The following is a 21,078-nucleotide window of genomic DNA, read 5'->3' on the forward strand; positions in this document are numbered from 1 at the left end:
ATATTTATTTGCATCTGCTTCCTAGGGCAATGGAAATAAAAGCAAAAATAGACAAATGGGACTCATTTAAATTTAAAAGCTTTTGCACAGCAATGGAAACCATTGACAAAATGAAAAGAGAGCCTACTGAACGGGAGAAAACATTTGCAAGTGATATGACTGATAAGGGGTTAATATCCAAAATATATAAACAGCTCATATAACTCAGTATCAAAAAAAAAAACAACCCAATTAAAAAGTTGCAGAAGCCTGAATAGACATTTATCCAAAGACATACAGATGGCCAATAGGCACATGAAAAGTTTCTCAACTTCCAGTTATATATTCTAGCTACATTCTCATTCCTCTAGACCAGGAAACCTGTACAAGGGTGTTTATTGCCAGATTATTTGTAAAATGGAAATGTTGAAAATATTTAAATACCAATAACTATGAGAATGATAAATTATAGTATTTTCATACCATGAAGTATTATAGGCAGTCACAGTTAGGAAGAGATCCATATAATTAACATCGATTGAGTTAAAAACCATATTGAAGTTTTAAAAAAAGTTAGAATGAGGGATGCAATAACATTTATTTATGTATAGATTTAAAAGCACACAACATAGTACTATATAGTCTTCATGAAGACATATAATTTTAAAAAGATGTCTTTGAATGAATGATATGTATTTAACTCAAGATAATGAAAACAATGAATGCATCAACAATTAGAGGATATAAGTACAAAAACCGATTCTTTTGTGTAGAATAATTTTACTGAGAACTGGATTTCATCAAAATAATCCAGTTTGGTGGCTCTGAGGTTCAGTTCATTAAACAAATAAAAAATAAATTGTGCATTTTCTTCTATAGCATGAACAACATTTTTATTTGAATTCTTGGCTCCATTTTCTCAAATGAAGAATGATGAAAATTCTGAGTGTTTCACATCGTGGCACAAATACTCCATAATTTATGTGTCTATAGTAATTAAGGTGTGCATATCAAAGCTCTTTTGCAGTACTTCGTTTATTGTTACGGGTGGATTCTTGGACTATTTAAAATTGAAAGGCAGTTATCTCTCATTCTCTCTCTTCTCGGTTCTCTTTCTCTCTCACTGTGCAACCTCTCTCTACACTGGTGTTTCTGCAACCTCTCCTTTACAACTCTGGTGTACTGACTAGTAGAGCACATCTCCCAGTGCCATCCTATATCCTGATTTGTACTTTTACCCTGGTTTTTGGCTGTTTTTTTGTTGTTGTTGCTGTTTTAGTTTCATTTCTTAAGACTCTAGACCTTGATTTCCATTTTTATCACCCCTATTTAGGAACCTAATTCTTATGTGTGACCATATGGCTTGACCCTGGCTCTGAATAACTTCCCCATAGTTTACCAGTGCACATAAACCTGTTTCCAGCATTTGTGGAACCATGGCACAAAAAAATCCACATATGTAGTTTATGAAATAGCTTATTATAAAGACACATATAGAATCATGGAACTGTTGGAATGGAAATTAATAAATTAAGTCTTCAGGAAAACTATAGCTGGAAGGTGGTTCTGGATTCATAGGGCCTCTAAGGAATTTTGGCAATAGGATTTTGGGTATTGGATATAGCATGATTCAAGACTATCAACACAATTACTTCATTCAGTTTCATTGACAAGCAACTTCCTCCTCATCTTACCCTAAAGCTTAGTTATCTCATGCCGTGTACATGGCTTTGACTTGCCCAGACCCTGATTTTTCTTCACAGCATTTCCCAGCTTCTTTTTTTTACCACCAACTGGCAAAATCTCCTTATCTTCTTTTATTTGAAAGTAAGAAAGTGGGAGAGAGGTAATGGCACACATAAGCTTTCTGAGGTAGTGCATACAGCACATAGTCCACAGCCCACCTGAACGCTGACTGTCCTTGAATTAGGGTCTCCTCACTTGTCTGTCAGCTGCCTTTATGCAGCAGGATAACAGGGTATAGGATATTTCTTCTCAGCAGTAGCCTGAGGAAAAATCAGTTTCCCTTACAAAAAGTGAACTGGGCAGTCGTTACAAACAGCACAATCATGCTGGCACACACCATTTCTGACGAGCATCATGTCTTCAAGTTGTAAATGTGGAATATTCTTCTTCCATGTTATCTATGTATCAATAAGCTGTGCATACCCAAATTTTGGTTATTTTCAAAGCTTTTGAGAATACCCTTGGCTGGAGTGAGTAGACAGAATGTTATACTGCACGTGGTGTGATTTGAGGACCACAGAAATGCCTTCTACCCACACCCCCTCCAAACCCCCCAAAAATCTTAGTTTTTCTTCTGTTGGACTAGTATTGCCTCATACCCTTGGGCTATGTAGTTTATCTCCAAGAGTACAACTGTCAAAATAGTAGTAAAAGCTTTCTGACAGAGGGAGCTGAGTAATCTTTCCTCATTGCAACCATATTTTTCAGTGCTTTCCTGGATAATGTTTAGCATATGTCACACTGTTTACTAATAGCTTCCTAGTCTGAGAACTACTGAGGACAGAAATTTCATTTTACTTATCTATATGTGCTCAGAATTTTATTACAATTCCTGGCATATGAAATTCACAATTAATGTGTGCTGAATTAAATGCAATGAAAGAATAACTAAAGAATCTGAGATCCCTCAGTAATGCTTTTTTTTTTTTTTTAATTTATTTATTTTTGGCTGTGTTGGGTCTTCGTTTCTGTGCAAGGGCTTTCTCTAGTTGCGGCAAGCGGGGGCCACTCTTCATCGCAGTGCACGGGCCTCTCACTATCGTGGCTTCTCTTGTTGCGGAGCACAGGCTCCAGACGCGCAGGCTCAGTAGTTGTGGCTCACGGGCTTAGTTGCTCCGCGGCATGTGGGATCTTCCCAGACCAGGGCTCGAACCCGTGTCCCCTGCATTAGCAGGCAGATTCTCAACCACTGCGCCACCAGGGAAGCCCCAAGTTTCATACTTTTTAACCCAATAGTAAGCATGGCTCTTCTTTATGTAAAAAGGAATCAAAAGAACTTTTTAATTTGTTTGCTAGTAAGTTCAGAGTAGTTAAAAAAAATGTCAAGCGATCGACAACTCATCATGTTACAAATACATACTCTTTTTCAGTATCAACCTTTTTCAAGAGTGCCCAGTATTTCCTACTTAAGCTCCCACTCAGTCCTAATAATATGCCATCTCCATTACTTCACTGAAACTTCTTACCAAAAAACTCTTAATATTCTGAACTAGGGACCCATTCATTTTCTTTATTGTCTTTAATATTTTTGTGACTGGGGGACTTAGAACTTTTCTGCCCTTTTGGAAAATATCTTCTCCCTCACCCTCCAGAATAGTATATGGCATTGTTCTTCCATCTCCCTGATCCTCCACGCTCCCAAGTAAGCATACTTTCTTTTTCTTCTCTGGGAAGGCTTTCCTCCAGGACTTTTGATGCATTATCTCATTTCATTCTTACAACTCTATAGGGAGTTCTAGAGCTCAAGTGTTTGTTTCCCTAGTGTTGTAACATTGCTATAAACTCTTGCTTAGACTGTCATCTCCTAGAAACTGGTTTTTCTGTGCTTTCTTGCCCTCTTGTCCAATATGTGTACAGCTTAGAAATCAACAAATTCTCTGAGTGAGTAAAGTGGTAAATATAAGACTCACTTTGCTGTGTTTCTTTTCTCTTAGGGATCTTGATCCTGCAAGTTCTAGCTGCCTTGGCTGTATTCTGTTGTGTGCAAAGCTATTTTTTTAAAATATTTTTTATTCAGTTTCATAACAGTTCTGTGTAGAAGAACTTGGTCTGATCCAAGCTGTTCAGTCAAGGCTGGAAAGGAAACTTCTCAGCAGTGCTGCTCAAATGGCAATCTGATAACTCTATCTTACTGATGAGATCAGATGATTGTGCCAGAATATATACCAACACTGCTTCCTTCATTTAGAAAGTCTTGTATATCTCCTACTCTCCAAATGTCAGCTGAACCAAACAGTTGATTTCTGTTCCTTGCATGCCTTAGTTGATTTACGTTTTGGCACAAGTTCCTTATCTCATCACAGATTGTAAAAGAACAGTTCACTGACCAGCTCTCTAAAGACTTCACTAGTTATAGGACCAGAAAATGAAGCACAGTACAGCCAAGAGTAAACTTAGTTGTATGCTAGCAACTTACAACATAATTTATTGAGGATTCTCTTTTGTTGAATGTCTATCTTGAGACAGAAATTTATCAGTTCAGCAAAGCTCTGATAACTGTGTGTAATTATTCTTAAAATTCTTGGTAATTTTGACATTATTTCAGATTTAAAAAAATGCAGTGGAAGAGTTTTCCCTTCTGTCACAGACTAATTCTTGTTTCTTCATTCTGAACCTCATCTCTATCCTGAAGTGTTGATGTTAATCAGGACTTACCTCTCTTCTCACTGGTTTCTTACAAAACTCTTATGGTTCAAATTGTCCATACTCTGATGGCAGTCCTAATCTCTCTTCTGAGTTTCCTTTCCATAATGCATACTTGTATGTCCCCTGCAGGCACCTTACTCTCTGTATACCTAAGCTGAACTCTTTATTTACTTCCCAAATTCCACAAACATATTTTCTTACTGAAATAACACCATTATCCTCTTTGTTAACCAAGTTATAACAAGGATAATAATAATGACATCATGACTGAAGTCCTTTCACTCCTGCAATACCTAATGCATTCCCAATTCTACTTGACTCTACCTCCTAAATATTTCCTAATTTTTTCCTACCGTTCTTAGTCCCTCTTGTCACTAGAGTAATTAAGACTATGTTCTCTTACTTATCTTGCTAAAATACTCTCAAAATTGATGTCCTTAAGTAAGTTATTGCATTCTTTTCCATCCACGTATGACAAGAGTAATATTTTAATATTGAAATATTATTATATCACTCAGTTGCTCAAGGTTCTTCAATGCATTCCCATTGGGGATGAAATCAAGTTATCTTCTTATGTCTTCCCTGGCCTTCATTTACCTCCCAACCCATTTACTTCCCACTCTCCTCACATTCTATCTTTTAGTCACACAGATTTTCAATCCATTCGAAGACCAATGCTATTGCATCCAGGCCTTTCATTTTTTTCCCCCTCTTTTCTAGGGCTTTTTCAAAACAGGCTTTCTGTTTATGGTACCCGACTTCTAGCTTTGTTTCCAGATTAAAATCTTCTCTTTAGACACATCAAGAATACTACCTGCAATACGAACCATGCACTTCCATTATATGGGATCCTGAATTGTATTTGTTAATTTACTAAGTCAATACATACCGTGACATGCACACTAAATAAGAACTTAATATATTTAATAGCTTAATCAAAATATAAGTAATGTTGTAATCTTCACTTCATGTATTCATAGAATATTAAGAGAGCTGGAGATTTGCCAGGAGATCAGGAGTTTGACAAACTCCAAATCTCACTACTGGTTGCCAAAATAACCTGGTCTCACTCAATTATTTTCTTTTCGTTATTGTTATTTCCTGGTGCTACTAATTGAATTTAATTTTCCAGAGGATTACCAGCCAGGCAAGTCCCCATTACAAGTATGCTACAGAAGCAAAGAAAGTAAAACCCTTACTTCCTTATTGTTTTTTGTTTGTTTATTTTGTATTTTTTAAATAAAATACAGCCTCCTTGAGATATCATTCATATACTGTCCAATTCACCCACTTAAGATATACAATTCAGTAATTTTTTAGTATATTCACAGGGTGGTGCCATAATCATCATTATCTAATTTTAGAATATTTTTGTCCCCACTAATGGGAACCCTGTACCTACTAGCAGTCAATCCCTTTGTCTCACCTCACCTCACCAATTCACTCTGAGGCCAGTATTAAGCTAATACCCAAAAAGTCTAGGTAGGCTAAATAATGGTTCCCAAACAGATAAAGCTCCTAATCCCTAGAACCTGTAAATTTTACCTTATATGACAAAAGAGACTTTCTGATATGAATAAATTAAGGTTATTGAGATGAGGACATTCTCCTGGATTATCTGGGTGGGTGCTAAACCCATCACAAGTGTACTTACAGGGAGGCAGATGGAAACAGAAAACAGGTGATGTAATGATGAAAGCAGAGAGATTTGAAGATGTTACACTGATGGCTTTGAAGATAGAGAAAGGTGCCTTTGCAAATGGAGAAAGGGGCCTTAAGCAAAAGAATTAATTTCTAGAAGCTGGAAAAGACATTGAAACAAATTCTCCCTCAAGTGTCTCTGGAGGGAGTGCAGCCCTGCCAGCACCTTAGTTTTGGCCCAGTGAAATTGGACTCTTGGTCACCAGAACTGTTAAAAAATAAATTTATGCAATATTAAGCCACCAAGTTTGTCATAGGTTTTTATAGCAGCCACAGGACACTAATATAAAGACAAAGATATCACAAGAAAAGAAAACTATAGACTATATCCTTTATGAACATATAAAAAAATCATCAACAAATTCTAGCAAACCAAATCCAGCAACATATAAAAAGGATAACACCTTATGACTAAATGGGGTCTGTCCCAAACATGCAAAGTTTGTTTAATATCCAAAAATCAATGAATATAAAACACCATATGAACATAATAATAAAAAAATATCATCTCCATAGCGCCAGAAAAAGCATTTGAAAAAATCCAGCACTCTTTCATGATATAAATGCTTAACAATGTAGGACTATAAAGAAACTTCCTCAATCTGATAAAGGGCATCTACAAAAACACATAGCTAGCGTCATACTTAGTGGTGAAAGACTGAATGTTTTCCCCGTTTAAAATCAAGAACATACAAAGATGCCTGCTTTCACCACTTTTATTCAAATTGTACTAGAAATTATGGCCAGAGATACTTGGCAAGAAAAATAAATAAAGGCATCTAGTTGGGATAGAAAGAAGTAAAACTATCTTTCTTTATAGATAAAAACATCTTGCATACAGAAATTCTTAAGGAATCCACCTGAAAACTACTAGAATTAAAATTTCTAACTTACATAGTATGCACAAAAATGACTACACTCCCAAAATAACTTTTAAATCATATTAATTATAATGGCCTTGGTTTTTAAGGGTTTAAACAATAAAAATCAGACATAAACCTAAGATCATTTCCTCAAATAGCATTTATATATAGAAGAAATATATAATTAGATGACCACATAAACATTTTTCATAAATAAGTCTGAAGAGTTAAAGTCAGACGTCACAGAAAAATATGAGTTACAGGAGTTGGAGGAATTTGATGGTTCCAAGTGATTGTGACCATATGCCCCAAAGCAAAATCTAAATGAAAAGTAATCTCAACAACAACAAAAAAAGTCATAATAGGGTTTAAAAAAAATCTTTTTTTGCCCCAATGCCAAACATATGGTTGTGTGTAAACACTTGGTTGACTGAATTTTCTTCCTTATATCTTTAAGTCATGTGTCCATAACACTGTCTACTTTGTTATATAATATACTTTAATGGAAAGTGCATTATACCTAGAGACTTGAAATCCAGGACTAGAAGCTTGATTCTACCTGGTCTAAATGTAGAACTTTTAAAATGTCACTTAACAACTTTGTCTTAGCTTTAATCAAATGATAGTAATGATTGTTCTTTACTTGTATCAAAGTAACAGAAACTGGGCGCGAATGAAATGTTTGAAGTCGTTGAGAAAAGTAGTTGATACATTCCAGGAAATAAAACATTAACCAGAGTGACTCCATTTGGCTTTAGAAGAGTCCATTCTATTTTTTTCTTTTTTTACATTTTTATTGGAGTATAATTGCTTTACAATGGTGTGTTAGTTTCTGCTGTATAGCAAAGTGAATCAGCTATACGTATACATATATCCCCATATCTCCTCCCTCTTGCATCTCCCTCCAACCCTCACTATCCCACCCCTCTAGGTGGTCACAAAGTACCGAACTGATCTCTCTATGTTATGCAGCTGCTTCCCACTAGCTATCTATTTTACATTTGGTAGTGTATATATGTCAATGCCACTCTTTCACTTTGTCCCAGGTTACCCTTCCCCCTCCCCATGTCCTCAAGTCCATTCTCTACATCTGCGTCTTTATTCCTGTCCTGCCCCTAGGTTCTTCATAACCTTATTATTATTATTTTTTAGACTCAATATATATGTGTTAGCATACGGTATTTGTTTTTCTCTTTCTGACTTACTTCACTCTGTATGATAGTCTCTAAGTCCGTCCACCTCACGACAAATGACTCAGTTTAGTTTCTTTTTATGGCTGAGTAATATTCCATTGTATATATGTGCCACATCTTCTTTATCCATTCATCTGTCGATGGACACTTAGGTTGCTTCTATGTCCTGGCTATTGTAAATAGAGCTGCAATGAACATTGTGATACATGACTTTTTTTGAATTATGGTTTTCTCAAGGTACATGCCCAGGAGTGGGATTGCTCGTTGTATGGTAGTTCTATTTTTGGTTTTTTAAGGAACCTCCATACTGTTCTCCATAGTGGCTGTATCAATTTACATTCCCACCAACACTGCAAGAGGGTTCCCTTTTCTCCACATCCTCTCCAGCATTTATTGTTTGTAGATTTTTTGATGATGGCCATTCTGACTGGTGAGAAGTGATACCTCATTGTAGTTTTGATTTGCATTTCTCTAATGATTAGTGATGTTGAGCATCCTTTCATGTGTTTGTTGGCAATCTGTATATCTTCTTTGGAGAAATGTCTATTTAGGTCTTCTGCCCATGTTTGGATTGGGTTGCTTGTTTTTTTGTTATTGAGCTGCATGAGCTGTTTATATATTTTGGAGATTAATCCTTTGTCCTTTGTAGAAGAGTCCATTCTATTTTTATGGAATTTCCTTCATTCACTTTTGTTTTTCTGAGAAAATGAGGGAATTGTTGCCTTTTGCAGCTTTATTTGTTATATTCTATATGTACTTGTTTGTACACAGCCTTGCACATGCAAGAACACTGCATGCAAGAACAATTTCCAGATAATTGCCCCAGCTCTCTTCCGACCAGATTTTCACTTTAAATTTCCTTGAATATGGAATTTCTAGAACTGCCTTTTTATAATTAAAGCTTGTGATAAACGTTATGAAAGAAAATTTCAGAGTGCGTGAAAGCGTATTAAAGGAGCAACACAATTAGATGAAGAGATGGTCGGGAGAGACTTTTTGAAATAAGAAATCAAAGTAAACCTAAAAGATGAATGGGAGTTAGGTGAAGAATGTGGCGTGTATGGGTTGGGGTGGGGAAATTATGCTAGGCCCTGTTAACAGCATGTACACAGATACCAAAAGAAGTGGTCAATAATGTTAGAAAAATGGAACCAATATCATCTAGCTTGAACACAGTAAACCAGAGGGAAAGTGGTATAACCCAAACCAGGAGAGATCAGCAGGGGAGAGACAAATAGGTACTTCAGGAACTTATAAGATCTGGAGAATGCTTGCTGAAAAAGAAAAAAGAAAAGGAAAGCAAAAAGGAGAGCCATAGAATGTTTTTTTTATTTTATTATTCTATGTCATCTTTCCTGAAATCTTTTAGATTATTTAAATATTCTTTAGTATTCCATTTTCATTTATCTGTTAGCTTTTGATGATCTTTTGCATCATATTTTTATTGGATGTTCATACACTTTTCTAACTTTTTTTTTTTTTTTGGCTGCGTTGGGTCTTCGTTGCTACGCATGGGCTTTTCTCTGGTTGCGGAGAGAGTGGGGACTACTCTTCGTTGTGGTGCGCAGCTTCTCACTGTGGTGGTTTCTCTTGTTGTGGAGCACGGGCTCTAGGCGCACGGGCTTCAGTAGTTGTAGCTCACGGGCTCTAGAGCGCAGGCTCAATAGTTGTGGTGCACGGGCTTAGTTGCTCCACGGCATGTGGGATCTTCCTGGACCAGGGCTCAAAGCCATGTCCCCTGCATTGGCAGGCGGATTCTTAACCACTGTGCCACCAGAGGAGCCCCTTACTTAACTTTTTATAGACTACTTAGTTAATATTTTGCCACTTCAAGTAAAATGAGGAAGGGTTCCAACCATATAGATCCTTTCAAACTCTCTTCTTTATGGTATAGCCATCCGTACTACATTTACATCCATTGAAAATTGCATCAGACAATTACATATACATATATAATATCCTTTATATATTATTATGTCATATATAATAGTATATATTATGTTTTATTATTCTTTAAAATATATCAGTATAATAGCTTCTTATAATATTGTAATATATGTATATCTTTTAATATTCATACATATTTTAAATAATTTAGAAGAGAAAAAGTTATTGTATTTGACAAGTTATTTACCATCTTATCTTATTCCTGAAGTTCCAAGACACCTTTTTTATCCTTTCCCATAAACCTGAAGAATTTCCTTTAAAAGCAGGTCATCTCACAACAAATTATCTTAGTTTTTCTAATCTGAAATTGTCATTACTACAATATTATTGCCAAAGGATGTATTTATTGAGTATAGAATTATTTTCCTTCTGCACTTTAACAATGTTGTTCCACTGTTTTCTGGCCTCTAAGGATTCTGATGAAGAATTGATGGTCATTAGAAATTTTGCTCCCATTAGGTAGTTATGTAATGTGTCATTTTTCTCTCATAATTATATATATATGGTTTTTAGCATTTTGATTATGTTGCATCTGGGCATGGTTTTATAAGTGTATCCTGTTGTTTGGTGGTTTGTTGAGCTTCTTGAATCTATAAATTTATATATTTCACCAAATTTGGAAAGTTTTCAGCCAGTATTTCTTTAATTTTTTTTCATCACTGTCTCCTATCCCTTGAGACTCTAATGATACAGATGTCAGATCTTATGATATTGTCTCATAGGTCTCTGAGGAGGTCCTGTTCATTTGTGCTTTAGTTTTTTTTTCTTTCCGTTCTTCAGATTGGATAATTTTTATTACTCCATTTTCAAGTTTACAAATTCTTTTCTCTGTCACCTCTAGTCTGCTATTTAATCTATCATTAAAATTTTAATTTTATTGTATTTTTTAGTTCTTAAATTTCTACTTACTTCTTTTATATATATTTTCTATTTTTCTGCTGAGAACTTCCATTAATGTCCAGAGTATTTACCTTTGCCTCATGGAGCACACTTATGTTAGATGCTTTAAAGTCTGATAATTTCAACATGTTTTTCCATGAGAATTAGTTAGATTTTCTTGATTCTTTGTATGTTGAGATCATGGATTGTTTCTTGGGAATTTTGAATATTATATTATGTGGCTCAGGATCCTATTAAGATCAACTGAAGAATGTTGTTTTGTTTTGTTTTGTCTTGTATTTTAGTTGGCAACCAACCAAACTTCAAGTCTGTGTCACCTTCTGTTCCAGTGTCAGTTCCATTTTCACCTTTTTCCATGATGTTTAAGCCTGTCCCATGCATATGACACTCAGGAGTAGACTGAGTTCTTTCCAGTGGTTTATATGGTAGTTCAGTTCTCAAAACCTTTGCTATGTTTCTTTGTTTTTATTCCACATATTTGCTAGTGAGTGAGCCAGAGCTTTTGTCAGTTATTTCACAGACCTAGGGGAAGTAGAGTCCCTGCTACACTCTCTGGAACTTAGCAGTCCCTTTTCCCAGTTCTGGCCAGAAACACATTCTTAGAATTTTCGCCCCTTGTATGTAATGTTGTTCTGTGTAATTAGTGTCGCCTTCAGGGTAAGCAGGGAATAAAGAGAGAGAGAGAGAAAGAAAGAGGATTCCCTTCTCTTTCTATGAACTTCAGGGGCTCACTTCCCAAGTTCTTCTGTCCAGACATATAGAGTTTTCTCTTGGAGTTTTAGGTTCTTTTGCTGCTGCAGTGCAGCTCTGTGACTGAGACTAAAGTTAGGGCAGGAATGAAATAGAACAAAAAAAGAAAAAAATGAGAAATTTCCTTCTACTCTCCAGCTACGGGGTCCCCTTTTCCTGATCCCTTAGACAAAAGCAGGGGGTTTCTCTCAGAGTTATTCCTCTGTGCATTCTACAACTGGGTTGCCCTTGGGTCAAAGCAAAAATGTAAACAGGGAAAATAAATCTTAATTCAGTACAGGCCATTCTCTAAGTGTTGACTTCTCTCCTTATTGTACTATGTTATTGTTTACTTTTCAATGTCCCCGTGGGGTTGTTTTTTGTATTCTGACTAGAGTTTTAATTATACTGAGTGGATGAGATAGGCTATAGTAGGTTTACAGCAACTTGAAATCATCTGAATTATCTTTTAGAGAGGATACTAAGTAGAGATATAAAATAAGCAACGAGATGTATACTTCTGAAGCCCAGACTAGAAGAATGAATTGGAGAAGTAGTAATTGGTCACCAGACCTTCAACTCTTTTACTTCCTTTCAAAAGAGAAAGCAAACATATCTTGTCCATATTGTTTCTTAGGGCAATGTATATATAAAATGTGGAGAAATATCTTAGAAATAAGTGATTAAAGTAAACCTTGAATTATCCCAATATAAACCTTATATTAACCCAAATTTCTTTCACCCATTTAAATATTTCATTAAGATTTCTATACACAAAACGGGAAATTGGAGAAATAATTAGAAGGAAGTCCCTTTAAAGTTGGAAAATTTCATGTCCTTGTTGAGCTATGCCAGCAAAGTAATAAAAAGAAAAAGCTATTTATAGCTACTTTACAAACAGCTCCCCAAGTAACATTACATCACATAGATGTAAATAAAATGTTGACTTTTATCACTTTGCCTTAAGGAAGGCAATATGGATGGTTAAATCAAATAGCTTACTGTAATTTTGTGTGCCCTGCCATAAATATCCCAAACTATTACTGTGCTGATGGATTTACTGGCACTGACCACACTAATTTTCTCTACCGGTCTTTCCCCAGTGGATTTCTCCATTGAAGTGTGTGTTTGATTTCTAACTTCACAGTGCTGTACACTCAAGCACATTTGAAATGACTTAAATTTTGAGGTCAGTCTGAGGAATAAAATATACTACTGAAAAAAATCTTGAGATGGTATGATTTGAGCTATGTATGCATAATTTCAGTAACACATTCCTACTCGTCTTCACCACTGAATAAGAAGGGATAATGAAATACTTTTTGAATAAAGACTATTAGAAATCAATATAATTGATCGTGGGTAAGAGCAGAAAATAAGACTTTACTATACAGAGAGACAGTTTAACATTCTCAGCATTAGTTTGCATGGGTTTTCTTTATAGCCACTAAATATATGCAAAAGATGCGAAGATGTTCAACAGATTCTTTTCATTGCTTATAGATAAATGAGAAAACTCCACATGGAGATAGCTGCCAAGTTAATTATTCTGAATATTCATTCTCCTTACATAGCTCTCTATTCAGAGAACTTCAGTTGCTTCAGATATCTTAACCTAGACAAAGATATGTTATACTACTTTCCAACTATCTCCTTTTGGCATATTGAAAGTGACTATGAGTTCCTCATTTAAGTATGACCTCAAGGGAGGACCTGTGTCTTATTCACCTAACATAGGAGACACTGAATACCGTACTTTTCTGCTTTTCCTCAATCTTATCAAAACCTTTTAGGTCAAGTTCAAATATTAAGTACTACTTCAAGATACTTTTGTTTCATTATTAATCTTTGTGTATTCATCTTGGGATTTCATTTATTCTCATGGTTTTTCTAATTTACATACAGTACCTCCTATATCATTGGGAGATTATAAGCTGCTTGTTGGTAAGAACTCCATCATCTCCTTTTTGCACATCCCAGAGTATATAGTGTAGTGCGGTGTACCTAGTAGGTATTATATTAAACAAATACTTGATACATTTAAATTTAACTGAAAGTAAATACTTCCTTTATACTCAGCAGATATAAAAATATAACCACCTGTTACAGAATTAAATCTCCTTTCAGTATCTCTCCTCTGCTATTCACTCTAGCTAGATTTGTTCTGTGTGAAGAGACACAAAAATAGATTTTGTAATCTAGTCAATATTGCCATTTTTAAAGCAGATTTTGGTAGTAATGGGAACACCAGATGTTAATATTATGCTTCCTGTGTGACAGGGTTATCGAAGTTGAAATTAAATAGCATAAATGGAAATGAATCTGAAACCGTAAAGTGATATCTAAACATCAAGTATTGTGATTGGTATACCCACATTCTATCTCTATGGTGTGTCACTCCTTGATCTGCCCTCAAATTGGAGCCATGTGAGGAGTGAGACAAGATATCCCATCCCTTGTGAATGAGTGCAGGTTGCTATTTCTTAATTCCTACCACTTCAAATGTGGATTGGTAACACACTAATAAGCAGAAAAATGAGATTATTTCTCTCAATTAGCATCCACTGCCCTTTAAAACAAAGAGATATAATTGATTTTCTCTGCTTTCTCAGCAGTAGCTGTCAGAAATAGAAGTGATATTCCTGAACTTCATGATGTTATACAACCTGTGAAATTAAATCAGGATGATAGAAAAAGGGAAGAAGACAAAGTGTTTGCATAGTTCTATAGAAATCAAGTAAACTGGGTAAATATTTGTCAGTGTGGTGAGACATGCCAGAATAGAGAAAATATATTAGATTTTTATGATCTTCTAGTCAATTTCTTGCTATGAATCACTGAAAAACAAAAAACCCTAGATACATGGATTCAAACAAACATGAATGTGTTTTCCTATTGATGACAATATGTTTATAATCAGCAAATAGATGAAAATACTTTCAGTAGCAGCAGACACCTGTTCACCTAAAAATCCATCTGTCATTTGGGGATGGGGTTGATTATGTATTGACAAATACTGTGTCAGTATTAATGCAACTTTACAATCTTGAAACCCCGTAAGTACACACATTTACCTTAGTGCTTCTTGTTAACCTTGAAGAATACTTAGAACTAACAGTAATCCCTTCAGTGACTCAAAAGTAGCAACTGGCAAAGCTGACAATCTTTAAAAAAACAATTGTCGGGGCTTCCCTGGTGGCACAGTGGTTGAGAATCTGCCTGCCAATGCAGGGGACACGGGTTCGAGCCCTGGGCTGGGAAGATCCCACATGCCGCGGAGCAACTGGGCCCGTGAGCCACAATTACTGAGCCTGCGCGTCTGGAGCCTGTGCTCCGCAAGAAGAGAGGCCGCGATAGTGAGAGGCCCACGCACCGCAATGAAGAGAGGCCCCCGCTTGCCACAACTAGAGAAAACCCTTGCACAGAAACGAAGACCCAACACAGCCATAAATAAATAAAATTAATTAAAAAAAAAAAAAACAATTGTCCAACATATCCTTCCTAATTAAAACTCACACACACAAAAAAGCTGTTGATATCACATAGTTAAAGGATTCTCATAAAGATTGGTAGTTGACTCAGTCTACATAGACAATATTTGTTTTTTACATTTTTGAAATCAATTTCAAATTTCTCTTTTTTTAAGCCTTATCTATTTTATTTAACCTATTTTCTTTCAGACTGTGGGTGTGTCATGCCCTCTTCTTCAGAGCAGTTTTATTTCTAAATTCATCCAACAAGTTTCTTTAAATTCAATATCTCTACCTATTTTTCTCTGTTTGTAAAGCAGCTGTTGCACAGCATGACTGGCTTCTTGAAGAAGGTTAATGATATCTTGTTGACATGATGGCAGAAATGGGTCCGTTGTGCCCTATATTAAATGGAGCAAAGTGACAATGCATAATGTGTTCGTTCTTGGTCAATTAGGGTAGTACAACGTTAAGGAGGCACTTGAAGGTGTTAGGTTTAGCATAGGCTTTTAATTATCGGGTTCCGTGTTTCTGTTGCAAAAGATACTGAGACTATGAAAGGCATTTAGTCATTAGAAAGTGTTGTGACTAGAGGGCAGATAGCAGAAGCAAGAAGAACTACAATCCTGCAGCCTATGGAACAAAAACCACATTCACAGAAAGGTAGACAAGATGAAAAGGCAGAGGGCTAGGTACCAGATGAACAAGATAAAACCCCAGAAAAACAACTAAATGAAGTGGAGATAGGCAACCTTCCAGAAAAAGAATTCAGAATAATGATAGTGAAGATGATCCAGGACCTCGGAAAAAGAATGCAGGCAAAGATTGAGAAGATGCAAGAAACGTTTAACAAAGACCTAGAAGAATTAAAGAACAAACAAACAGAGATGAACAATACAATAACTGAAATGACAACTACACTAGATGGAATCAATAGTAGAATAACTGAGGCAGAAGAACGGATAAGTGACCTGGAAGACAGAATGGTAGAATTCACTGCTGCAGAACAGAATAAAGCAAAAAGAATGAAAAGAAATGAAGACAGCCTAAGAGACCTCTGGGACAACATGAAACGCAACAACATTCGCATTATAGGGGTCCCAGAAGAAGAAGAAGAGAGAGAGAAAGGACCCGAGAAAATATTTGAAGAGATTATAGTCAAAAACTTCCCTAACATGGGAAAGGAAATAGCCACCCAAGTCCAGGAAGCACAGAGAGTCCCATACAGGATAAATCCAAGGAGAATCACACTGAGACACATAGTAATCAAATTGGCAAAAACTAAACACAAAGAAAAATTATTGAAAGCAGCAAGGGAAAAATGACAAATAACATACAAGGGAACTCCCATAAGCTTAATAGCTGATTTCCCAGCAGAAACTCTACAAGCCAGAAGGGAGTGGCATGACATATTTAAAGTGATGAAAGGAAAGAACCTACAACCAAGATTACTCTACCTGGCAAGGATCTCATTCAGATTCGATGGAGAAATCAAAAACTTTACAGACAAGCAAAAGCTAAGAGAATTCAGCACCACCAAACCAGCTCTACAACAAATGCGAAAGGAACTTCTCTAAGTGGGAAACACAAGAGAAGAAAAGGACCTACAAAAACAAACCCAAAACAATTAAGAAAATAGTAATAGGAACATACATATCGATAATTACCTTAAATGTGAATGGATTAAATGCTCCAACCAAAAGACACAGGCTTGCTGAATGGATACAAAAACAAGACCCATCTATATGCTGTCTACAAGAGACCCACTTCAGACCTAGGGACACATACAGACTGAAAGTGAGGGGATGGAAAAAGATATTCCATGCAAATGGAAATCAAAAGAAAGCTGGAGTAGCAATACTCATATCAGATAAAATAGACTTTAAAATAAAGAATGTTACAGGAGACAAGGAAGGACACTACATAATGATCAAGGGATCAATCCAAGAAGAAGATATAACAATTATAAACATATATGCTCCCAACATAGGGGAACCTCAATACATAAGGCCACTGCTAACAGCTATAAAAGGGGAAATCGACAGTAACACAATAATAGTGGGGGACTTTAACAACTCACTTACACCAATGGACAGAGCATTCAAACAGAAAATTACTAAGGAAACACAAGCTTTAAAGGACACAATAGACCAGATAGATTTAATTGATATTTACAGGACATTCCATCCAAAAACAGCAGATTACACTTTCTTCTCAAGTGCGCATGGAACATTCTCCATGATACATCACGTCATGGGTCACAAATGAAGCCTCAGTAAATTGAAGAAAATTGAAATCATATCAAGCATCTTTTCAGACTACAGCGCTATGAGATTAGAAATCAATTACAGGGAAAAAAACGTGAAAAACACAAACACATGGAGGCTAAACAATACGTTACTAAATAACCAAGAGATCACTGAAGAAATCAAAGAGGAAATCAAAAAATACCTAGAGACAAATGACAATGAAAACACGATGATCCAAAACCTAAGAATGGACAAATTCTTAGAAAGGTATATCCTTCCAAGGCTGAACCAGGAAGAAATAGAAAATATGAACAGACCAATCACAAGCACTGAAATTGAAACTGTGATTAAAAATCTTCCAACAAACAAAAGTCCAGGACCAGATGGCTTCATAGGTGAATTCTATCAAACATTTAGAGAAGAGCTAACACCCATCCTTCTCAAATTCTTCCAAAAAATTGCAGAGGAAGGAACACTCCCAATCTCATTCTATGAGGCCACCATCACCCTGATACCAAAACCAGACAAAGATACTACAAAAAAAGAAAATTACAGACCAATATCACTGATGAATATAGATGCAAAAACCCTCAACAAAATACTAGCAAAGAGAATCCAACAACACATTGAAAGGATCATATACCATGATCAAGTGGGATTTATCCCAGGAATTCAAGGATTCTTCAATATATGCAAATCAATCAATGTGATACACCATGTTAACAAATTGAAGAATAAAAACCATATGATCATCTCAATAGATGCAGAAAAAGCTTTTGACAAAATTCAACACCATTTATGATAAAAACTCTCCAGAAAGTGGGCATAGAGAGAACCTACCTCAACATAATAAAGGCCGTGTACGACAAACCCACAGCAAACGTCATTCTCAATGGTGAAAAACTGAAAGCATTTCCTCTAAGATCAGGAACAAGACAAGGATGTCCACTCTCCCCACTATTATTCAACATAGTTTTGGAAGTCCTAGCCATGCAATCAGAGAAGAAAAAGGAATTAAAGGAATACAAATTGGAAAATAAGAAGTAAAACTGTCACTGTTTGCAGATGACATGATACTATACATAGAGAATCCTAAAAATGCCTCCAGAAAACTACTAGAGCTAATTAATGAATTTGGTAAAGTTGCAGGATATAAAATTAATGGACAGAAATCTCTTGCATTCTTATACACTAATGAAAAAAAATCTGAAAGAGAAATTAAGGAAACACTCCCATTTACCATTGCAACAAAAAGAATAAAATACCTAGGAATAAACCTACCTAGGGAGACCAAAGACCTGTATGCAGAAAACTATAAGATACTTTGGAAAGAAATTAAAGATGATACAAACAGATCGAGAGATATACCATGTTCTTGGATTGGAAGAATCAATATTGTGAAAATGACTATACTACCCAAAGCAATCTATAGATTCAATGCAATCACTCTCAAATTACCAATGGCATTTTTTACAGAACTAGAACAAAAAATCGTAAAATTTTTATGGAGACACAAAAGACCCCGAATAGCCAAAGCAGTCTTGAGGGAAAAAAGCAGAGCTGGAGGAATCAGACTCCCTGACTTCAGACTATACTACAAAGCTACAGTAATCAAGACAATATGGTACTGGCACAAAAACAGAGATATAGATCAATGGAACAGGATAGAAAGCCCAGAGATAAACCCATGCACCTATGGTCAGCTAATCTATGACAAAGGAGACAAGGATATACAATGGAGAAAAGACAGTCTCTTCAATATGTGGTGCTGGGAAAACTGGACAACTACATGTAAAAGAATGAAATTAGAACACTCCCTAATACCATACACAAAAATAAACTCAAAATGGATTAGAGACCTAAATGTAAGACCGGACACTATAAAACTCTTAGAGGAAAACATAGGAAGAACACTCTTTGACATAAATCACAGCAAGGTCTTTTTTGACCCACCTCCTAGAGAAATGGAAATAAAAACAAAAATAAACAAATGGGACCTACTGAAACTTAAAAGCTTTTGCACAGCAAAGGAAACTGCAAACAAGACTAAAAGACAACCCTCAGAATGGGAGAAAATATTTGCAAACGTATCAACTGACAAAGGATTAATCTCCAAAATATATAAACAGCTCATGCAGCTCAATATTAAAAAAACAAACAACCCAATCCAAAAATGGGCAGAAGACCTAAATAGACATTTCTACAAAGAAGACATACAGATGGCCAAAAGCACAGGAAAAGCTGCTCAACATCACTAATTATTAGAGAAATGCAAATCAAAACTACAATGAGGTATCACTTCAAACCAGTTAGAATGGGCATCATCAGAAAATCTACAAACAACAAATGCTAGACAGAGTGTGGAGAAAGGGGAACTCTCTTGCCCTGTTGGTGGGAATGTAAATTGATACAGCCACTATGGAGAACAATATGTAGGTTCCTTTAAAAACTAAAAATAGAATTACCATATGACCCAGCAGTCCCACTACTGGGCATATATCCAGAGAAAACCATAATTCAAAAAGAGTCATGTATCACAATGTTCACTGCAGTACTATTTACAATAGCCAGGTCATGGAAGCAACCTAAATGCCCATCGACAGATGAATGTATAAAGAAGATGTGGTACATATATACAATGAAATATTACTCAGCCATAAAAAGGAATGAAATTGGGTCATTTGTAGAGACGTGGATGAATCTAGAGACTGTCATACAGAGTGAAGTAAGTCAGAAAGAGAAAAGCAAATATCGTACATCAACGCATATATGTGGAACCTAGAAAAATGGTACAGATGAACTGGTTTGCAGGGCAGGAATTGAGACAGATGCAGAGAAGAAACGTATGGACACCAAGGGGGGAAAGTGGCGGGGGCGGTGTGGTGGTGGTGCTGCTGTGATGAATTTGGAGATTGGGATTGATATATATACACTATTATGTATAATATGGATAACTAATGAGAACCTGCTGTATAAAAAAATAAAATAAAATTCAAAAAAAAAAAAGAAACTGTTGTAAGTTGATGACTGATTCATTGATGACATTCAGACTATCTAATGTTAAAATTGCATTGCCTAATTAGCACAAGAATTTTGAGAAAAATCTTTATTTTAATATAATAAATATTAGATTAGATTTTCTTATTGTTTCCATCTGTGAATATAAAAGCTGAGGACAAAAATATGTGTGTCTGGGGTTGGAAAACTGAAAAACTAACCAACCAACAAATGACTAATCATAATTTAAAGTTAATTGTAGTGAAACTTCAGTCTGATCTTGTTACTTTTCTGACTTTCCTGGTAGATTTCGAACAGATGAGGGTGGTTCCATTCATTTCTGTGTTTTCACAACTTAATGCAGTACCAGAATGTAGTCAGTAGAGAGTAAATGTTTGAAGAATAAGTAAATAAATGAGTTAATGTAGTTTTAATTTAATGAGGACATGTCCGAATTTTCAAGATTCCACTGGAAAAAAATTGGGGGTTAGGGTTTATATTTTTTCCCAAGGTACATTTGTCTACATTGATTAATGTGGTGTTAGGGTTAGGCTTAAAACCAGAGTTTTATAAGCACTCATGGGTAGCAGTGATCAAAAGTGCAGATTACATGGATTCCTTAGAGTGGACTTTGTGGGTTGTCTATAGACCATAGCAT

At 35.8% G+C, this 21,078-nt stretch overlaps 1 long non-coding RNA gene across 1 annotated transcript; it reads right to left on the minus strand.

Annotated features, from left to right (window-relative positions):
- Positions 1-2,642: 2,642 nt before the first annotated feature.
- Positions 2,643-17,220, minus strand: LOC309611887. Its single transcript, XR_014234816.1, has 2 exons — positions 15,197-17,220; positions 2,643-14,891 (listed from the first exon to the last, which is right to left on the minus strand). It is a non-coding gene; the product is annotated as an uncharacterized lncRNA (long non-coding RNA).
- Positions 17,221-21,078: the final 3,858 nt, after the last annotated feature.

This window comes from Balaenoptera borealis, assembly GCF_965194805.1.
Source record: "Balaenoptera borealis genome assembly, chromosome: 15".
In the NCBI taxonomy this organism is placed as follows: domain Eukaryota; kingdom Metazoa; phylum Chordata; class Mammalia; order Artiodactyla; family Balaenopteridae; genus Balaenoptera; species Balaenoptera borealis.